The sequence below is a fragment of the Rutidosis leptorrhynchoides genome, chromosome 9 (genome assembly GCF_046630445.1).
Source record: "Rutidosis leptorrhynchoides isolate AG116_Rl617_1_P2 chromosome 9, CSIRO_AGI_Rlap_v1, whole genome shotgun sequence".
Classification (NCBI taxonomy): Eukaryota; Viridiplantae; Streptophyta; class Magnoliopsida; order Asterales; family Asteraceae; genus Rutidosis; species Rutidosis leptorrhynchoides.
The window spans coordinates 330515761-330522844 of NC_092341.1; the positions used below are offsets into that span (position 1 = coordinate 330515761).

At 31.6% G+C, this 7084-nt stretch overlaps 1 long non-coding RNA gene across 1 annotated transcript; it reads right to left on the reverse strand.

Moving 5' to 3' along the window:
• Positions 1-218: 218 nt before the first annotated feature.
• Positions 219-4895, reverse strand: LOC139865612 (uncharacterized). Its single transcript, XR_011765034.1, has 4 exons — positions 4749-4895; positions 4613-4653; positions 4423-4528; positions 219-843 (listed from the first exon to the last, which is right to left on the reverse strand). It is a non-coding gene; the product is annotated as an uncharacterized lncRNA (long non-coding RNA).
• Between the last annotated feature and the right edge of the window lie 2189 nt (positions 4896-7084).

Genomic DNA, 7084 nt, shown 5'->3' on the forward strand with positions numbered 1-7084 from the left:
AAATACGTTTTGGTGTCAAAACTTGTAAATGGTGAGATTTTGACTTTATGGGTCAAAATTAGGGTTTATGGGCGATTTTGAGAACGATAAGTGTTTATCACTTGTGATTGGGTTTAATTGGCATATTAGGACCATTCTCACTTGTGTTAGTGATCATTGGTTAGTTTGGGCACGGTTTGTGCTTGGAAGTGCAATTGGGTCGAAATTGCACTAAGTTATTAAACTAACCCAGAAGCACACAACAACATTGATTTTTACCCAAAAGCTAGATGAAGTAATAATAACAACCAAACAGCAGTAATGACCCAAATTACATAGATAGTTAAAAATATTGACCCAAATCATATAAACAGCTGTAGCTGCCACAGAAATGACCCAAATTCGAAATAAGTCTGAAGTTATGACCTGATAGACAACAGTAGTAGCAATCTTGACCCATTTCCCACAAATAATGACAGAGTTGACCCATATCCATAAAAAAGTAACCATTATGACCTGATAGATAACAGCAGCATAAATATACATAAACAGCTAATACATTAATTTAACACCATCATATATGCATATATAAACAAATCGAGGAGTTTTACGTTACTTTAACATCATCATATACATAAACAAATCCACCTACTGCAGCAGTTTAACAATACTAAAATGACACACATAAACAAAACCATATAAAAATATAACTATCAATATTTTACTCACACAGTAATATAATTACAAAATTCTTTCAACAAAGATGTGATTTGGGAACACTTACCGAAGCAGAGCGCAAAGTAACGAAACAACTTCATGGGAAGTTTCCTTTTGTGTAGTACACCCCGAATAAGTCTGCATTCTCTTCTTCAAATTTTTGCAAAAGTAACACCCAAAAGAAACTTTATGTTAGTAAACATGATACCATGGTTATCATTAAAGTTCCCTTTAACATATTAATGCATTGTAGATTAGATATTATTGCAGTGAAATAGACATAACTGAAATCACATATCAATAAAAAGAAATAAGAAATTGTATCCTAATAAAGATAAGCGACTTGGAATTGTATTCTAAAGTTAAGCCATCAAAAGTCAGTAACATTCCAAACGGCATAAAATATCATATATGAATGTAACACAATTGTGAAACACACATATTGATAACCTAAATTGAAATGTCCCGTTCTTATTGATTAAAAGTGTTCCATATTAATTGATTTCGTTGCGAGGTTTTGACCTTTATATGAGACATTTTTCAAAGACTGCATTCATTTTAAGACAAACCATAACCTTTATTTAATCAATAAAGGTTTAAAAAGCTTTACGTAGATTATCAAATAATGATAATCTAAAATATCCTGTTTACACACGACCATTACATAATGGTTTACAATACAAATATGTTACAACAAAATAAGTTTCTTGAATGCAGTTTTTACACAATATCATACAAGCATGGACTCCAAATCTCGTCCTTATTTAAGTATGCGACAGCGGAAGCTCTTAATAATCACCTGAGAATAAACATGCTTAAAACGTCAACAAAAATGTTGGTGAGTTATAGGTTTAACCTATATATATCAAATCATAATAATAGACCACAAGATTTCATATTTCAATAAACATCCCATACATAGAGATAAAAATCATTCATATGGTGAACACCTGGTAACCGACATTAACAAGATGCATATATAAGAATATCCCCATCATTCCGGGACACCCTTCGGATATGATATAAATTTCGAAGTACTAAAGCATCCGGTACTTTGGATGGGGTTTGTTAGGCCCAATAGATCTATCTTTAGGATTCGCGTCAATTAGGGTGTATGTTCCCTAATTCTTAGATTACCAGACTTAATAAAAAGGGGCATATTCGATTTCGATAATTCAACCATAGAATGTAGTTTCACGTACTTGTGTCTATTTTGTAAATCATTTAAAAAAACTTGCATGTATTCTCATCCCAAAAATATTAGATTTTAAAAGTGGGACTATAACTCACTTTCACAGATTTTTACTTCGTCGGGAAGTAAGACTTGGCCACTGGTTGATTCACGAACCTATAACAATATATACATATATATCAAAGTATGTTCAAAATATATTTACAACACTTTTAATATATTTTGATGTTTTAAGTTTATTAAGTCAGCTGTCCTCGTTAGTAACCTACAACTAGTTGTCCACAGTTAGATGTACAGAAATAAATCGATAAATATTATCTTGAATCAATCCACGACCCAGTGTATACGTATCTCAGTATTGATCACAACTCAAACTATATATATTTTGGAATCAACCTCAACCCTGTATAGCTAACTCCAACATTCACATATAGAGTGTCTATGGTTGTTCCGAAATATATATAGATGTGTCGACATGATAGGTCGAAACATTGTATACGTGTCTATGGTATCTCAAGATTACATAATATACAATACAAGTTGATTAAGTTATGGTTGGAATAGATTTGTTACCAATTTTCACGTAGCTAAAATGAGAAAAATTATCCAATCTTGTTTTACCCATAACTTCTTCATTTTAAATCCGTTTTGAGTGAATCAAATTGCTATGGTTTCATATTGAACTCTATTTTATGAATCTAAACAGAAAAAGTATAGGTTTATAGTCGGAAAAATAAGTTACAAGTCGTTTTTGTAAAGGTAGTCATTTCAGTCGAAAGAACGACGTCTAGATGACCATTTTAGAAAACATACTTCCACTTTGAGTTTAACCATAATTTTTGGATATAGTTTCATGTTCATAATAAAAATCATTTTCTCAGAATAACAACTTTTAAATCAAAGTTTATCATAGTTTTTAATTAACTAACCCAAAACAGCCCGCGGTGTTACTACGACGGCGTAAATCCGGTTTTACGGTGTTTTTCGTGTTTCCAGGTTTTAAATCATTAAGTTAGCATATCATATAGATATAGAACATGTGTTTAGTTGATTTTAAAAGTCAAGTTAGAAGGATTAACTTTTGTTTGCGAACAAGTTTAGAATTAACTAAACTATGTTATAGTGATTACAAGTTTAAACCTTCGAATAAGATAGCTTTATATGTATGAATCGAATGATGTTATGAACATCATTACTACCTTAAGTTCCTTGGATAAACCTACTGGAAAAGAGAAAAATAGATCTAGCTTCAACGGATCCTTGGATGGCTCGAAGTTCTTGAAGCAGAATCATGACACGAAACAAGTTCAAGTAAGATCATCACTTGAAATAAGATTGTTATAGTTATAGAAATTGAACCAAAGTTTGAATATGATTATTACCTTGTATTAGAATGATAACCTACTGTAAGAAACAAAGATTTCTCGAGGTTGGATGATCACCTTACAAGATTGGAAGTGAGCTAGCAAACTTGAAAGTATTCTTGATTTTATGTAACTAGAACTTGTAGAATATATGAAGAACACTTAGAACTTGAAGATAGAACTTGAGAGAGATCAATTAGATGAAGAAAATTGAAGAATGAAAGTGTTTGTAGGTGTTTTTGGTCGTTGGTGTATGGATTAGATATAAAGGATATGTAATTTTGTTTTCATGTAAATAAGTCATGAATGATTACTCATATTTTTGTAATTTTATGAGATATTTCATGCTAGTTGCCAAATGATGGTTCCCACATGTGTTAGGTGACTCACATGGGCTGCTAAGAGCTGATCATTGGAGTGTATATACCAATAGTACATACATCTAAAAGCTGTGTATTGTACGAGTACGAATACGGGTGCATACGAGTAGAATTGTTGATGAAACTGAACGAGGATGTAATTGTAAGCATTTTTGTTAAGTAGAAGTATTTTGATAATTGTATTGAAGTCTTTCAAAAGTGTATAAATACATATTAAAACACTACATGTATATACATTTTAACTGAGTCGTTAAGTCATCGTTAGTCGTTACATGTAAGTGTTGTTTTGAAACCTTTAGGTTAACGATCTTGTTAAATGTTGTTAACCCAATGTTTATAATATCAAATGAGATTTTAAATTATTATATTATCATGATATTATCATGTATGAATATCTCTTAATATGATATATATACATTAAATGTCTTTACAACGATAATCGTTACATATATGTCTCGTTGAAAAATCATTAAGTTAGTAGTCTTGTTTTTACATATGTAGTTCATTGTTAATATACTTAATGATATGTTTACTTATCATAGTATCATGTTAACTATATATATATCCATATATATGTCATCATATAGTTTTTACAAGTTTTAACGTTCGTGAATCACCGGTCAACTTGGGTGGTCAATTGTCTATATGAAACATATTTCAATTAATCAAGTATTAACAAGTTTGATTGCTTAACATGTTGGAAACATTTAATCATGTAAATATCAATCTCAATTAATATATATAAACATGGAAAAATTCGGGTCACTACATAAATGGTTAAACTTGTTACCTGAAGTTATAAAACCAGGTACTACCCTCACACGAGTTAAACGAATTTTCAACACCTCATCTTTATTCATATACAATGCCACACAATGTTACATAAAATTTTGGACCTGCAATATTCAAGAAGATATTAGCATCTGCCAAATTTGAAATTTAATAACAAAAAACCGCATAATAATTAAGGATGAACGTACCCGGTTCTCACGCCATTTTTGTTTCGATTTAAAACCCTAAACTGGATTTCGCACACATAACCGATTAAAAATACATACGAAATTGCATCTATCGAATTCGATGATATCATAGTATGGCTTGAAGTCGACTGATTACCTTTGATGGTAGGGTATGTACCGCCGGAAATCGGATGAGATGATATCATTATGAATCGCCTTTTTTGGGAGGAATGGCAATCAGCGGTATTCCTCTAGAATGAAGGGTGATCGGAATAACCGCCGGAGACATTATTTGGGTTTTTTATGTTCTACAGTTTCATCTGAAGATGGCATTTGGAAAGGTCGAAACTGATTTATTGGATGGGTGCCATGTGGCAATAAGCCACATGGTTTGTAAAGGATATTACTAATGTGACCAATAAGAAGATGTCATTTGGAAAGGTCGAAACTGATTTATTGGATGGGTGCCATGTGGCAATAAGCCACATGGTTTGTAAAGGGCAGAGATAGAGAAATAGAGAAAGTTATTGTTTTTTTGCTATAAAAAAAAAAAAAAAAAAAAATTACACACAAAGTAACGTACATACATCAAAACGTGTTTTACCTCTCTGGTAACTTTTCTACTCAACCCTAACACAAATTTTGTAGCTGCCCTCCCTCTTGTTTCATCCAGCACCACTCAAATCAGCCGCCACCACTCTAACCGGTGGTTTCCGGCTCAAAGTTTGAAAATTATACACCTTCGTCAATTAGATCTGAAATTTTTTCTTATTTTTTTTTTAATTTTCTGGCTTTATAACAGTCTGTAGTGGTTTCTGGCCGCATTACAGTTGGTTGTAGCCGACGCTGTTGGTGGTGGTTGGTGGTTGGTGGTTGGGGTAGTACGTAGTATTTGATATGTGATAAAAATTTGTTTATCAATGTTCAGTAGTTATTAATTTTAGTTTATCAATTTTGTTTCAAAATCATGTTTATTAGATTAGTTTGAAGATATTGTTTATCAAATTTGTTTAAAAAACTTGGTTACCAGATTAGTGTTCATCTGATTTAGTTGATTTGTTTTTTGTTTTTGGTTTTGTTTTTGTAAAAACCCGATAGTAGTGGTGACAGGAGATTGTTGAATGTTTATATGATGTAAAATGACAAATTACCCCGAATTGAACATTGTGTATTACGTAGTACTAGTAGCATGTATAGTAGTTATAAATGTTAAGGGCACTTTTGTCAATTTGGGGAGCACTTTTGTTAATAAACATTTCTTGTGAATAGATGTAAAACATTGATTGGCTAGTATTAAAAATGAATAAAAAAAGAAAAAAAAAATCAAAAGACATTTGAGGACTCATTACGTGGGTTATGTTCATGCTTTTTCTCTTTTAGAGAAGGGGTGAATTGATAAGAAGCCGGTTGAACTATGCTCGTTGCTTCCAAAAAAATGGAGACCTATTCACTGAATATTGAGTTTGAAGAATATGAAAAGGTAACGTTTTCGGTGGAGGGTCCTCACATCATTCATCTTTTGGGGTTCTTTTATGGAGAAAAAACTAAATTCTGATGGAGATGACTATGACTCGTATCCTTTTATTATATAATTCGTTTATAAAATTTATATTATGTATTGCTTTGTTATATGACTGCTTTTCTCTAACAAGAATTTTGAAGTGATTCCGATGATGGTAGCTTTGAGGGAGTAGATATTTTTTTTTTTTTTTTTTTTTTTGAAAAGCAAGTAAAACTTTTATTAACCAACTGGAAAACGTTACAAGGCCCTATAAATCTATACAAGTGAAAGTGAGGGAGTAGATATTGGCTCTGGTTCTGAAGATGATGGTGAGTTTGATTTTGATGATGTGGATGACCTTTCTGATGATGACATAGACGTTCTCCATTCGTCGAATGCTTCCAATAGTGGAGGTATATCTTATTGGTTAAAAGCTTTGTTGTATATTAGTTGTACTAATATATAAACCTGCATATTGTAAAAAAAAATCTTTCAATATATAGTGTATTTTTAAGATTATGAAGTTATAAAAGTGAGAAATAGGAAGGAAAATCAGTCAATTGACCAATAAGGTTTTATAAAAGATTTAAGTGAAGTATTTAAAAAATTATGCATTTATTAAACTGCAGTGAGAATTGAGGAGATTGTTGATGAAGAGAAACTTGATGAGAAAGTTGTATCTCAACAATCGAAGAAGAAAAATAAATGAGTTTCTGATAATGATGAAGGTGCTCAGAAGCAAATTGTACTAAAAAGTTTCTGACAGTGTTCCAGTTCTGGAAAGTGAAGATGAAGATGGCTTTCCAATATCTTCTCCTGCTAATGATAAGAACAATGTTCAAAGTGGCAAACAAGGTTTGGAAAAATCAACAAGGGTGAAAAAGGGCAAGCCAAGAGGAAAATAGGTGTGGATGGTTCTAAAAAGTTAATAAAACGAAAGAAAGATGCTTCTGTTGCCAGGTAATTTCTATACATTCTTCTACATCAAATTA